A 15,822-nucleotide genomic window follows, 5' to 3' on the forward strand; every position below is an offset into this window, starting at 1 on the left:
TCTGCAAACAAAAGATGTGAAACCTCGACCCCTCCAACCTGTCTACAAGTAGCCCTAAACCCACGAAGCAAACCAGCCCCTTCAGCTCTTTTTATCATCTTACTGAAGACCTCCATCATAACTAGAAACAACATGGGAGATAGTGGGTCCCCCTGTCTCAAACCCCTCGAACTCCCAAAAAAATCAGCAGGAGACCTATTAAACAAGACAGAGAATTGGACTGTAGATATGCATGTGCAGATCCACCTACACCACCTCACCCCAAATCCCATTCTCTTCAACAAATCAAGGAGAGCCTCTTAGTTCACATGATCGTAGGCTTTCTCAATATCTAATTTACAATTAACCCTGAAATCTTACTCTTCACCCTACTATCAACACACTCATTAGCAATAAGAACTGAGTCAAGTATTTGTCTACCACCCACAAAACTGTTCTGAGACTCAGATATCAGTTGATCCAAAACCTCTTTCAGGTGGTTAGCCAATACCTTAGTCAGAATCTTGTAAACACTCCCCACCAAACTAATAGGTCTAAAATCTCGAATATTGGAGGCACCATTCTTCTTAGGAATTAAGGCTATGAAGGTTGCATTAAGGGATTTTTCAAACTTACTATGTTGATAAAACTCTTCAAACACAACTAAGACATCTCTTTCCACAACTCTCCAAGAATGGTGATAGAAAGCCAAAGAGAAATCATCAGGACTTGGAGCTTTATCTCCTTCCAACTCCTTAACCACTCGAAGAACCTCCTCCTGTTCACACCTCCGTTAAAGCCAGTCTCTCTCCAACCCCTTTATCTGATCAAACTCCAAGCCTTCCACAAAAGGCCTCCACTCCTTTGTCTCCTTGTACAAGTTTTTATAAAACTGTACAGCTCTATTTACCATCTGGGATTCGTCCTCATAAATAACCCCATTCACCTCCAACATGTTAATATGATTATATCTTCTCCGAGAATTGACCACCTTGTGGAAAAATTTGGTATTGTTATCTCCTTCCTTAATGCAAAGCATCCTCGATTTTTGTCTCCACGAAAACCAATGAGATAAGGTTTTGTATTTGAGATCTTAACAAAATCCTCTCACCTAACTCCACTTCAGAAAGGCCAAACTCCCTTTCCTTAACATCCAATTATTTTAAAGCCTCCAACAATTCTTTTCTCTGACGCTCTACATTTCCAAACTCACTCCGATTGCACTGAATTAGATCTTCCTTCAATGCCTTCAGCTTCTTGGCAAGAACAAAATTGGGGGTACTTGAGAAGGAATATCAATTCCACCAAGAGTGAACCCTATCCTTGAATCCATCCGTCTTAAGCCACATGTTCTCGAATCTAAAAGGACTTTTCCCCCTTAATATCCCTCTTGCCTCCACTAAAATGGGGAAGTGGTCTGAAATAAGGCGAGGTAAAACCCATTGGGTCACATCCGGAAAGTAATCTTCACAATCATAAGAAACCAAAGCCCTGTCTATCCTAGACATCGAAGGTTGATCCGAACCACTCGACCATGTATAACTCCCTCCTTCCAATGGCAAATCTATCAAGCTAAGCTTCTCGATGAACTCAGAAAAATTCTCCATAGCCGAAGTAAGACATGATCCCCTCAACCATTCGCTTGGGAAATGAACAATGTTGAAATCCCCTATGTAACACCAAGAAACTTCCCAAAGTTGCTGAATTTCAATCAGCTCATCCCACATCTACCCCCTCAAGTTATTATCATTCGGGCCATAAACCCTGGAACATGCCCAAATAAAAGCATCCCTCAAACCCTGCCACCGAACTGATACGGAAAATTGACCAACCATAACCTCCAGCTTTTCTAAAGCCCTCCTATCCCACATCATTAAAACCCCACTAGTTGTCTGATCCGCATCCAACACTACCCAGTCTACATAGGGACAACTCCACAAGTTGCCATGCAACTATCTATCCAAGCCCGCAAGCTTAATTTCTTGAAGGCAAACTACATCACAATTCCATTCCCATAATAAATTTCTAACTATCAAACGTTTCTGCGGATCATTTAATCCTCGAACATTCCATGATACCATTTTTAACTTCATTGAAACTGTAACTCCCTACTACAACCTTAGAAATGCAGTCAAAGAAAACTATCTTCCATCATAATTAATCGAGGAAATCAAATTCCTCAACTCCCTTTTCCCTTTATCCTTAGAGACAGCTTTTCGTTGGGCAGCATCTTTCTTGTAACCAGATTGGCTGCCTCAAACTCTGTCTCAGGTCTTTGTAATAGCATAGTACACCTCTTCTTATGCCGACACAAAGGGAGCCCCATCATCTTACTGAAACCGAGAAGTCTTTGTTTCACCCAATTAGAGACATTCGCTATGTTATCAAACCTCATCACCTCAGAATTACTATTCAATTCAATGGTCACAACCAACCCCAGAGGATTAATAGTCATCAAGGGGGAAGAACTAACCACATCACCCAGGCCCTCAGTCAGTGCCAACTCCAACTGGTTAGCTTGTTGGGAGATGTCTAACCCCTGAATATCACTAGCACCCTCAACCCGACCACTTTCATCTCCACCCAAATCCTCAATCCCAACTCTCGGTGAACTCAGAACATAATTGGATAACATGAGACCTTTTAAGGCCCTTTCACCCTCTGTATCTGCCTTACCCATCAGAAACAGCCTCCATCGAAGTCTCCGCAGGGCAACCCTAAGGCTCGGTTAGAGGAATAGACGTCAAAACTGTCCTCGTGGTGTTGAAAAGATCAATATCGACCCTACCTAATGTCGTCGATGAGTCCCCACCATGAAACCCATCGAACATCGGAACTCCATCGATGCCTTCGCGAGAAACCAGTTCATCTCAGTTGGACCCACCGAGTACATCACCGTCATTGATGCTAGTTGTCGCGCAGTACCGGCCTTCTCCGATGGCGCCGGTGACACCTCAACATGATATCCAACAGCACCTGTGTCGTCTTGAGCAACCAAAGCTTTATGAGATGCTTTGGACCTCGTTGGTGAGTGGGCTTCTTGAATTAAAGGTCTCTTGTCACCCTCATTTGGGCTAACACCCACTACCAACCTGCTTGGGCCGGTGGGTTCTGGAAAGGGGATCATTGGAAGGCCCACTTGTTGGTCTGAGCCGACCACAGGAAGTGTGTGAACCCTTGACCCACTAAGACCCACCACGTGCTACCTCTGACCCCTAGAGACCCATATAGATCTCCTCAGACCTCCTTTCTTCCATGCCACATGCCTTTTTCCTTCTCCATTCACCTCTATAGTCAAGCCTATTCCTGTGCAGTCAGAATTCCTCAGTTATCCTTTATTACCAGAAACATGATCAAACCAATTTGATTTGAAAATCAACAAGGATCTCCTTTTATTTTCTACCGGATTTGTCTTTTCAATACCTCTATACTGCACCGAGAGCCCATTGGAACCAGAAAGCTCACCAGCGTTTCGCACAACAATCTTTGTTTAAGTACTGGGTTCTGCTTCTCCCCCTTATTATCCCCTAAATGCAAGTTCCTTTTACCATGGGCACTTAACAGATATGGCTGAATTCTGTCCCTGACCTGCATCTGATGCCCACGCACCATATCGGCATAGGATTTGAAAGGTTGAACCCCTGAGTTATCCTTATGAAACTGAGCCACAAATTTCAAATGCCCAGCCCCCTCATTCACATAGTTATCAGGTTCCAACAACTTCCTTAGCTCTAACCCAAAAACCCTCCATCCATTCTTTTCTCTGCCTACTGGAATGATAATGGACCTCCTATACCCTCCAACTTTAAGTTCAGTCAAAAGTAGGAACAACCCAAAAGAGTTGGAGCTCCGTTGGAGGGTGTATGCTACATCACCATCCCTAAACATATAAAAATACTTCAGACTAAACCCCATAACAATCTGTTCTATACTCTTCATTAGCCATTGTGCCGCATTTTTACCCATGAAGACCGACTTCATGAAGTACCTATTCCGCTCAAAAATCCTTAAAGAAAAATACTCTCCCCCCTCCTCTACCACCAGTTGAAAAAATTTGGATTCAATATTAGTCTTTGATGACTCACAGTCTTTGAAATCCTTATAAAATCTCAGGTTCCAAAATCTAACATCATCCCCCTCTTGATGACTCACAACATCCGAAATACAAGCTTCCTTATCCACTGAAATCACATATAACTTAGGGTAGAGGATTTTAAGAGGATCAATCCCAACCCTTCTATCATGCCAGAAACAAATCCAGGTACCATCACCCACAACAAAGGAAAAATGCTTAGAAAAGCTTTCCCACCCTTCATTAATACTTCACCACAAGCCACACCCATGAGTTCTCCTACAAATTTTAGTACTCCAACCCCCTTGACCCTCCCCATATTTAGTGGATATAACCCTTTGCCAAAGTTGAGTAACTTCATGCCTGTATCTCCACAACCACGTCCCTAATAAAGCTTGATTAAAGGACACCACATTTCTTATCCCCAAATCTCCCATTTCAATAGGTGAGCAAACCTTATACCATGCCACCAAAGGGTATTTGAAGCTCCCTTTAGACAATCCCCATAAAAAGTTTCTTTGGATTCTTTCCAGCCTAGCAGTCATAGCAATAGGAATAGTAAATAACGATAAAAAATAAGTAGGAAGGCTAGAAAGTGTGCTCTTCAATAAAGAGAGCCTACCACCCTTGGATAAATAAAGGTGTTTCCATCATGATAATTTCTTCTCCATCTTCTCCAAAATGGGATTCCAAATAGAAGCTGTCTTGAACGATGTACCAAGTGACACCCCCAAGTATTTCATAGGGCCCACCCTGCAACTAAAGATATTAGCCAAAGCATTCAGATTATTTACCTCCCCAATAGGGACAATCTCACTTTTCCCTGTATTAACCTTCAAACCTGTAAAAGCTTGAAAACACAATAAGGCCAACCTTATAAACAACAACAGATCCCTAGAAGCATCACAAAATAAAATAGTGTCGTCCACAAACAACAAATAAGAAATGCGCACACCAACAAAGTTCACTGGTCCCACATGAAAACCATGAATTAGACCACATTCCTTAGTTTTTCTCAAAATCTTGCTTATGACCTCCATAATCAAAAGGAAGAGGAGAGGGGATAAAGGATCACCTTGTCTCAAACCTCAAGAGCTTCCAAAGAAACCTTCAGGGGAACCATTCACTAGAACTGAAAATCGGACTGAAGTCACACAGGCCTTTATCCACCCACTCCATTTCACTCCAAAACCCATCCTACCCAAAAGGTAGAACAAAGCATCCTAATTAACATGATGGTCGGCTTTTTCAATGTCAAGCTTGCAAACCACACCCAGTACACGACTCTTCAACCTGCTATCTAGGCATTAATTGGCAATGAGCATTGAATCCAAAATTTGCCTCCCACCTTAAAGGAATTTTGAGACTTAGAGATGAGATTGTCCAATACCGCCCTCAATCTATTAGCCAAAACCTTAGATGAAAGTTTATACATACTGCTCACCAAACTAACATGCCTAAAATCTTTAATATTAAGAGCATTATTCTTCTTAGGAATTAAAGAAAGAAAAGAGGCATTCGTAGACCTTTCAAACACAGAATATCGATGAAAATGTTCAAAAAAAGCCATGACATCTTTTTCCACAACACTCCAACATTTATAGAAAAAAAGCCATAGTGAAACCATCCGGACCAGTCCCCTTCTATTTCCTTCAAAACCTGGATGACTTCCTCCTTAGAGAACACCCTCTCTAATGACAGCCTCTCATCTTCCTCTATACAAGAAAAATCCAACCCATCCATAGATGGGCGCCACATCTCAATCTCTTGGTACAAAACCTGGTAGAAATGAACCACCTGAGAACGCACCTCCATCTCATCCTCATATACAACCCCATCCACTTCAATATTGTTAATTTGATTAGCTCTTCTATGGGAATTTGCTAATCTGTGAAAGAAGCGAGTATTGTTGTCCCCCTCCTTCACAAACAAGACACGGGATTTTTGTCTCCAAAAAATCTCCTCCAAGGAAGCTAAATATTCAATATCCCCTCTAATCTATATACGGGGAGACTGTTCCTCATTCAAAAGATCCCGCACCTCTGAAATAGCATCCAGCCCCAACAATTCAGACAACAAACTTTTTTTTCTAAAAGCCAAGTCACTAAACTCCTCCCTATTCCACTTCTTAAGATCACCTTTAAGAGCATTTAGTTTTTGGGCTAAAATGAACCATGGAGACCCAACAAAACAGTACCCATTCCACCATTGCTGAACTCTCTCAACAAAACCCTCAGCTTTCAACCACATATTCTCAAATTTAAAAGCACAACGTCCCCGACGAAAACCACCATGTTTTAGATTTTCTTTACGTTTGATCTTAATTCTCCTTCAACTACTTGATTGACCCTTTGGGATTGTTGATTTTCTCTTCAATATATGTGTGTATATTTTCTTTCTTCATAATCATTTTTGAATCTCTATTTTTGTAATTGGAGGTTGGATTTTGAGTTTTATTAGCTGCATTATTAGAGGTTACATAATTATATGGGCAACGCATTTGCAGTGCATTTACTAAAGTTGATTTGATTCTGTTGCTCCTCAATGAAAAATGCTCTTGAGTAGTCTTGATATTTTTTCTTTTTTTCTTATTTTAAGAAAAAAAATTCTTGTAATTTGAATTTGTCCTTGTTCAGGCAGGACAGCTGGGTAGTTCTTGTAACTAATGGGCTGTAATGCTAGGAAGGTGGTGAGAATTAAGTTGGGAAAATATAGTAAAGAGGAATTGAAGCTTGGGGTGGCTAAGTAGAGGTGGGGAATAGACAGATTTGGTTGGAAATCAAATTATGAGAGATAATGAGATGGGGAGATCGAGAATTTCAGTGGGGGGAACGGAAATAACTAGTGAGACTATCAGAAACAAAGGGAGAAAAAGCTTCTGAAAAATCAAGAAAATAAGAGAAAATAGAGAAAAATACCATACGGCTATTTTTTATTAATACTATTACTCTTATTTATCAAACAAAAATATAGAAAAGACTAGAAAGGAAGAGATAGAGGGGGAAACCAAGTAAAACTCAAACAAAGTCAACTTCAATTCATGTCATCACCTCCAATAGAATACAAATTATATCCTTTTATAGCCAAGATTACTTGCCGAGGAAGTATCCACATAGTCCAATGAAAAAAAACTAAGAAAACTCACAAGTTACTGGGATGGTACAAAGTATTGCAGCTGACAGCTAGAGGCAGACACCCTTCTGCTCTGTTAAGTTGCGAACTACTTTTATTCTGAGTAACTGACTGCTAATTTATGGAAATCTAGAAAACTTCTAGTACTTAGCTAATAGTTAAGCTAACAAGAATTTCAAGCACTAGCTGCTGGTTGTTCTGTGTGTCCTTGTACGGTGTTGGCTTAATACATAGCATGCTTTGTCCGACAATATAACAGCTGCTGTTTCCCTTGGTTTTTAGTCTAGTGACTTGCTACTAGTAAATCATCTTTGCAATATAGAGCACATAGATGTGCTGCATTCTGCAACTATATTTACTCTTGGCTTTGCAGGTGGTAGCCTTAGCTAGGTGAGCTTGTTTGGTCATTAGTTCTTGAACTTGTCTCACTTTTTCTCCTTCATGATCTATAGAAGGTGATTTATTTATTTCAAGTGGGTCTTAGCAAAAGATGTGAGCCTTTTAATTTGAGGATTGCATGTATCAACCTGTACAGCAACAAATTTTGATGATAAGAAAGAATATTAGCTGATAAGTTGGTGTAAAACGCAAATACATTCAATGGTCTTTTGGCTTAACTCAATAATTTAAGATTTAAGTGATCTTATTCTTTCCCTAAATACTTAAACCAATGGATTTCAATATTCTCTTGTTTGTGCATATTTAAAATCTATGCATTTTTTTTCATGTTCTTCACGAGATATTGTGTTTCCATGTGTTGAGTTGAGGGGCATCACTAAATGGGAGTGTTGATAAGTTGGTATGTTATTGGCTTATTGCTACTATTTGTTTGTGCTAGATGATAAAAGGTCACAAAAAGGATGATTCTTCTTTCCCTAAATACTTAACCAATGGATTTCAATATTCTCTTGTTTGTGCATATTTAAAATCTATGCATTGTTTTTCATGTTCTTCACGAGATATTGTGTTTCCATGTGTTGAGTTGAGGGGCATCACTAAATGGGAGTATTGATAAATTGGTATGTTATTGCTACTATTTGTTGGTGCAAGATGATAAAAGGTCGGAAAAAAGATGATTCTTCTTGAAGAAATCTTATTTACATTGAGGATCCGTTTGGATACAGCTTATTTTGCTGAAAACTGAAAACATTGTTGTAAAATAATTTTTAAATGTGTTAATAGTACCGTGAGACTCATTTTAAATATTTTTTTCTGAATAAAGTGGTTGTAGGTCTCGTGAACAGTGCGTGGTACGTGAATAGTGCGTGGTACGTGCTCAACAGTGCACTTTGTCGTGTAAAAGTTGAAACGCCTGCAAAAAAAAAAAAAAAAAAAAAAAGGCAAAACGCCAAATCCAAACACATACTAAGCTTGAGGAGATTAAGTAAAAAATTTATTATATTGAACGTAATTCTAGTTGATGAGTCTGCATACACACAAATGTTTTTTCATATATTGCAGTGGGATTCCATAATAAGCACTTATGCTGATTTGATTGAGGTTGTGGGTTTGAGTTTCTGATTTGGAAGTTGATCAATTTGAACTCAAGAAAGTATAGGGGCTTTTATGTTTTATGTAATGTGTTTCTAGTGGGTTTTGGTTTAAATCTTCGATAAAGCGGTTGAATGCAACGTGAACTTGGTCACTAAGTATATGTTCTTTTTTTTTTTCTTTTTTCTTTTTGATGCATGCGGATTACACTATTCAGGAGATATTATGCACTGTTCATGAGACCCATAACTACTTTACTCAAATAAATAAATAAAAATGGGTTCTACAGCACTATTCACACATTTAAAAATTATTTTGTTACAGTATTTTTAGTTTTCAGTTTTCAGCAAAATAAGTTGTATCCAAACATACCCTAAGTGCCTTAAGTTCATTCAACTTGCAATAACAAGAAACTTGGCAAAATTTGGTAAATAGTATATTTTTTGGAAAAAATTTGGTGAATAGCATGCGGTTGAAAGTATTTAGTAAGTTGGACTGTTGTTTGAAACTCGAGTTCCAACCCAAAATCGAGTTTCTCAAACTCGATTTACACCTGACATGATTTTTTTTTTTTTTTTAAAGAAAAAAAAAGTGGAACTCGAGTTTAGTAAACTTGAGTTCCATGTTTTTAAAAAAAACAAACTAGATGGAACTCGAGGGAAGCAAACACGAGTTCCGTTATTTTTTTTTAAATGGAACTCGAGTTTACTAAACTCGAGTTTCAGTTTAAAAAAAAAAAAAAATCATGTAAGGTGCAAATCGAGTTTGAGAAACTTGATTTTGGGTTGGAACTCGAGTTTCAAAAAATAGTCCAACTTACTAAATACTTTCATCCACAGGTTATTTATCTAATATTTTTTTGAAAAAAATGCTGTTGAGCAAATTTTGCCCAAGAAACTCTGTAGAAGTTCTGGAATGGAATAAAGTATAACGTTTGATAGTTTATATCTTTTTGGGGATTTATTACCCTAGGACAATGACATGAGTGTCAGTTTGGTTCTTGGGCTTTCCATTTGAACAATTAAGCCCTTACACATTAGGTCTGTGACAAATAAAATATTCTATTACCATTTTCTTTTAAAATCTAGAGTGGGTTTGGATAGCAATGCGTTTTTGCATTGCTATTTGTGTTTGCGTTTTCTTGGGTGGGTTCCGTGTACTATTCCCATGACTCACAAGTATCTTTTTCAGTAAATATAACTTCAAACTTGGGTCCCACGACACTATGTACATATTTAAAAATTATTTTGCTATAATATTTTCAATTTTTAACAATAAACAATATCCAAATAGACTCTAATGAGTTTAATTACGAATGGTGTACATGGAAATAAAAACATTACAAAATAATTGACGATGTGGAAGAAACTGTCCCCTACATCTCATCAACACCTTCACCTGTGGGAGGCAACAATAAAGCATTAGTCCCCATCTTTTGTTTTTTGGGATTGCAAATCATTATTTATTATTTATTTTTCGACATTTCGTTCTCTCTCACACTTAAACACAGCAATGGTCTTGAGAAAGGAAAACATGACCATGGGTGGTTTGGTGTTAGTATTAACTCGGCTACTCAGACTGAGTTCCTCGGAGAGAATGGGTACAACCTCTTAGGAGTTTCTTAGACCAGCTCATTCACCAAAGTTAAAGCTTTGTTTCGCAAACTGGCTAAGAGATGGTGGTGGTCATGGCTAGCACCGCTTTATGGGTGGTATAGTGTTGGTATTGACTTGGCTACTCGGACTGAGTTCCTCAGAGAGAATGCGTACGTCGTATTAAGAGTTTCATAGACCAGCTCATTCCTTAAAGTTAAAGCTTTGTTTCGCAAACTGGCTAAAAGATGGTGGTGGCCATGACTAGCACCACTCTGATTCGTGTGGTGGCTGATTTCTTTAGTGGGTTTTGTTTTGGTTGTGGGTTTGATTTGGTGGTGTGGGAAGGGAGAAGACTGCTGCATGAGAGAGGAAAAAAAAAGTGTTCCCTCCTCCATATAGTGAATAATAGTATTAAAAATATAGTGAATATTCATCTTTCATGATTAAGCTTAAAACCATTTTATCAACAAAAAAAAACAAAAATCTTAAAACCATACACTACCTCACATCAAACTGTACCATCCTGATAAAATAAGGGGTAACAAGGCTCAATATGTGATCTGACCACAACATATTAATGGACCCTCAAATATATTATTTGAGTCACATCCAACTTGTTTTAGGAAACTAAAAACCCAATTGATGGAAGTCAATTCCAACAAATAATCCAAGCCAGCTAGAAGATAAATTGGTAAGATAATAAGTTAAAGCAAACAAATTTTATTGTAATTACTAAAAGTTGCTCTAATAAAACCTAGTTCTTCCAACTCCTTGAAAAAAATATACAAACAAAAACTAATAAAAATATACTACAAGAATTTTGTGAAATCAAAATTCTCAAATTGTTTAAGAAACTTTTTTTTTTCCCTCATCCACACTCTCTTTCACTTCTTTATCATTTTCTTTTTTCAAGAATGTTATCAGGAGTTCAGCTAATCTTAGTTGAAATAGCACACCATTGCCTTTATGACAACTGCATCGGCAATTTGGAGAGTAGCTCTGAGCTCCTATTTGGGAGATATGGTAAGAAAAAGCACTATAACTTTGCATGTTGTATACATATCTATTGGTAACATTTTTAGTATGGTTCTTACTAAAAATTGAAATTAGCATGTTGTTGCAAATCTTCTATCTGTAGCAGAATTCATATTGGTGAGAATTAACTGCCTTGTCAATTTTAATGGTGTTTACATTATTTTTGGGAAAATATTTTTGTGTATGAACAATCAAGGCTTGTTTTAATTAAATTGTGTTTTTTTTTTTTTTTTTTTTTTTTTTTTTTTTCTCTCGTATTTCATCAATATCAACCATTTTAAATAATAACAGTTTCTATAAAGATCCACTAAGCACCTCAAGTAAATTTGAATTTGTATTTCAATGAAAAACTTAAAAATATTAATTATCTATTCACTCATAATACTTAATGGTTATTTTTCTTTTTATATTTTTTTCTAATTATTGTCACAATCGTATTGTTTTCATACCCTTTATCTATACATACACACACAATTGTAGTGGTTTCTTTGTTTAATATGGTAAGATACTAAGCTCAATCGTATTGTTTTCATACCCTTTATCGATACTTACACACACAATTGTAGTAGTTTCTTTGTTTAATATGGTAAGATACTAAGCTAAAGCAAACAAATTTTATTGCAATTACTAAAAGTTGTTCTAATAAAACCTAATTCTCTCGACTCCTTGAAAACAATATACAAACAAAAACATAAAGACATACAGAAGTAAAACAAAAACTAATAAAAAGTATATTACAAGAATCAAGCGACGAAGCCGCCCTAAAAAACGGCAAGGAAAAAAAGGTCTAAGCTCAACCACAAAAAGTTTATGGATCTTAATGACATATCCAAATGTCAATTGTTGAATTTATTGTGTGTATGTATAATTATACATGTTTATTTTTATTTTTGTGTTTCTATTTACATTAGGAGTATGCACACACATGTATATTTAGTTATTGAAATGTATTGGTTTGACATGTACCAAAAATTTGCATCTTCATTAGCATGTTTAACCTGACAAATATTTTAGGTTCAACTTTTTCATTTACAACAATACTCATTCTAGAAGTGGATTCTTTAAATTACTCTAAAAGTATATGCTATGGATTGCTTACGAATAATTTTCTTTTATTCCTAATAAATATAATGTAGACACAGTTCTATAAGGAAAACAAAATACATAATTTAATAAAAAAACCAAGAACTATTTTTGAAATCAAAATTCTCAAATTGAATAAGAAACTTTTTTTTTATTTCCTCATTCACACTCTCTCTCACTACTTTATCATTTTCTTTTTTCAAGAATATTATCGATAGTTTGGCTAATCTTAGTTGGAATAGCACACCACTTGCTTGATACCAACTGTATCCGCAGCTTTTACCATTAACAGTTTTTAAAGTGGCTATGAATTCCTATTTGGCAAATATAGTATAATGAAGTACTATAACTTTGCATGTTGTGTACATATCTATTTGTTACATTTTTAGTATGGTTCCTAGTAAAAATTGAAATTAGCATGTTGTTGCAAGTTTTCTATGTGTAGCAGAATTCGTATTAATGACAATTAACTGCCTTGTCAATTTTAATGGTGTTTACAAGATTTTTGGGAAAATATATTTGTGTATGATCAATTAAGGTTTGTTTAAGATAATCTATCTTATAATTAAATTGTGTTTTTGATTTTTTTTTTCTTGTATTTCATCAATATCAACCATTTTAAATAATAATAGGTTAGATAGAGATCCACTAAGCATCTCAAGTAAATTTGAATGTGTATTTCAATGAAAAACTTAAAAATACTAATTATCTATTCACTCATAATACTTAGTGGTTGTTTTTTTATTTTTTATTGTCATTGTTATGTTTATGTTTACTTTTATATTTATAATTTTCACAATTATATGGATTTCATACCCTTATCTATACATACACACACAAGGATACATATAGATATAAACATAATTGTAGTGGTTTTTTTGTTTACTATGGTAAGATACTAAGCTAAAGCAAACAAATTTTATTGTAATTACTAAAAGTTGCTTTAATAAAACCTAATTCTTCCAACTCCTTGAAAACAATATACAAACATATTCATAGAAATATACAAAAGTAAACCAAAAACTAACAAAAGTATACTACAAGAATCTAGTGGCAAAGCCACCCCAAAAAAAGTTATGAGTTCAACCACAAAAAAGTTTGAGGATCTTAATGACTTATATCCAAATGTCAATTGTTGAATTTATTGTGTGTATATATAATTATACATGTTTGTTTTTATTTTTACGTTTCTATTTACATTAGGAGTGTGCACATGCATGTGTATATTTACTTATTACAATGTATACATGTACCAAAAATTTGCATCTATGTTAGTATGTATATTTACTTATTACAATGTATTGGTTTGACATGTACCAAAAATTTGCATCTTCATTAGTATGTTTGTCCTGAAAAATAATTTAGGTTTAGCTTTTTCATTTGCATCAATCCTTATTCCGGAAGTGGATTATTTAAATTACTTTAAAAGTATATGCTATGGATTGCTTACGAATAGTTTTCTTTTATCCCTAACAAATATAAAGCAGACATAGTTTTCTTTTATTCCTAATAAATATAATGTAGGCCTAGTTTTATAAGAAAAAAAAAAACATAATTTAATAAAGAAAGCAAGAAAATTCTCAAATAGTTTAAGAAACTTTTTTTTTTTTTTTTTAATTTCCTCATCCACACTCTCTCTTGCTTGTTTATCATTTTCTTTTTTCAAGAATGTTATTGGGAGTTCGGCTAATTTTAGTTGGAATAGCACACCATTGCCTTGATGACAACTACATCGGCTGTTTGTAGAGTAGCCTTGAGCTTCTATATGACAAATATGGTATGAAGAAACACTATAACTTTGAATGTTGTAGCTTTTTGTGTGAGGTACTAATTCTTACATTTTCCTTCCCTTTCTTTCATTTTTATTGTTGTTTTATTGCTTTGATTATCTTTTGTGTAGTTTAGGTTTATTGCTTTGATAGTTAGAAAGCATGCTAGGTTAGTTAGACGTAGTTTTGATTATGTGTTGCCTTTTGTGTTTTTGGGCAGGGATGCGTATGCATGCTTGTGCATGCATATGCAACTCCATGACTTTGTGTGATGGAGGAAAAATTGTGAAAATGAAAGATGTTTTAGAAAGCTAAGTTGCTTAGAGAAAAGAATGAATGAACTAGCTCTTCAAGAGACACACTCTTGGAATAATACCTCATAGGCAGATTTCTTGGATTCAAATTCAACAAGTTCTAATAATGAGGGCAGCCTTGCTTATTTATAGATAAATAGGCAAGCTGCTAATTGGCTAGAAAATTAGTTACAAGCTGCTGATTGGCCAAAGCCTAACAAACATCTCTAACTAAATAACAGGCCATTGCACTTATCACTAACAATCTATCAACTAACTAACTAACTTTATGTTACAAGTGAAAGGATCTACTTATCATACAACATAAGCACTAGTAAACTACTAGCTTTAAAAATGAACTATATTATGATTGACCCTCTTTGGAACACACTTGTACTCAAGTGTGGCTAGTTGTAAGATGATCTGGTGCATGACAAGGCAGCAAGTGATGCACATTGGAACTGTTGGAGATATGCATATGATCCAGTAGTTCCATTGATCTGCATTCTCATTAGTTGCTGTATTAAGCTACTGCATCATGCTAGAGATTAAGGTCTGTTGTAGCTTTGTGTCAAGGCTGCAAGTGTAAGCAGCCATGCAGATGCTCTTGCATCCAACCTTCTTCATTTTGACCACTGGTTTAGGACCAGCTTTCCCTTTCTTTGGCTACAATGTGTAACGATCTCATTTCTTGTATAAGCTGGATGTGTTTCTCCTTCCACCCAAAATGGTTTGATATGGGCATAATCTTTCACACCCAAGTAAGAGATGGCAAACATCCATGGTTGTCACATCACAAAGAACATAATCTTGAAAGTCATTAATTAAGAACACTAAGCACTTTCTAGAATCTCTAACTTCACCTCCTTTCTTGAAGCAAGATAGCTTTTGTGGTTGGGGCTAGTCTTGATTCTTCAATTCAAAATTGTTAAAAACTTCTTATGACACCTTATTCTCATAACTACTTCTTCTAAGCCACTCGTTATTCTCCATTTCTTTCTTCGAAACTTGCAAGACGTTTGTTACTAATGATAAATCCTCTACTTCCTCCATATGAGCATCTACTTCTTTTTCCACGTATTGATCATATACAAGTTCTTGAATGCATTCCCCTCCTCTATTGTCTTCAATTATCAATACACTCACACATTTCTTCTTCTTCTTCATATATTGGAAATTCTTCATCTTCCTTGTCTTCACAACCTTCAATCATCAAAGCTTTACCCTTGCCTTGAGCATTAACTCCCCATTTCTTGCAATTTGTGGTCTTGTGCTCAGCTTCTTCACACTTGTAGCACTTAAATGTAATGTTTTTTGCTGCTTTAGGGACTGGTGTTACTGTACCAGAAGTTGAACGCAAACCTGCACTGTCA

This window comes from Quercus robur, chromosome 9 (assembly GCF_932294415.1).
Source record: "Quercus robur chromosome 9, dhQueRobu3.1, whole genome shotgun sequence".
Lineage (NCBI taxonomy): Eukaryota > Viridiplantae > Streptophyta > Magnoliopsida > Fagales > Fagaceae > Quercus > Quercus robur.